We start from the raw sequence: 816 nt of genomic DNA, 5'->3' as shown, positions 1-816 counted from the left end.
TATATATATGTATGTATATATATATGGATGTACTCTTTATGAGTCTCTGTAAGTTGTATGGTATGTATGGATATTCGTTGTATAGCAAAAGTATTTTTGGGAGCGGTAATGCGGTTTAAAGTTTTAAACAGGCTCATATTTTAGTATTAAATAGTATAAGTGTCGTCGTAATGTCCGAGCTATCAGAGTTGCGCAGCCGGAAGCATGAGCTTTGGTAGTTAGGGTGTTACAGAGAAGGTGACACTTTTCCAGTGATCATAAGCTCTGCTTTAAATCCACAGGAAGAGGAAGCACTAATTCAAGTGCTAAGGACACACAAGACAGCTCTTGGGTGGTCCATAAGTGATCTTAAGGGCATTAGCCCAGCAAGATGCATGCACAAGATCCTATTGGAGGATGATGCTAAGTCAACCATAGAGGCGGCTAAATCCAACCATGAAGGAGGTGGTGCAGAAAGAGGTCACTAAGTTACTAGAGGCTGGGATTATTTATCCTATTTCAGATAGCCCCTGGGTGAGCCCTGTCCACGTTGTCCCCAAGAAAGGAGGCATGACAATGGTTCATAATGAAAAGAATGAACTGGTTCCTACAAGAACAGTTACAGGGTGGCGCATGTGTATTGACTACAGAAGGCTCAATACAGTCACCAGAAAGGATCATTTTCCTTTACCATTCATAGACCAGATGCTAGAGAGACTAGCAGGTCATGAATACTACTGCTTTTTGGATGGCTATTCAGGTTACAACCAAATTGCAGTAGATCCTCAGGACCAAGAGAAAATAGCATTTATATGTCCTTCTGGAGTATTTGCCTAC

This window comes from Arachis stenosperma, chromosome 2 (assembly GCF_014773155.1).
Source record: "Arachis stenosperma cultivar V10309 chromosome 2, arast.V10309.gnm1.PFL2, whole genome shotgun sequence".
Taxonomy (NCBI): Eukaryota; Viridiplantae; Streptophyta; class Magnoliopsida; order Fabales; family Fabaceae; genus Arachis; species Arachis stenosperma.
The sequence above is the reverse complement of the archived record's forward strand: the minus strand, read 5'-3'. Positions refer to the sequence as shown.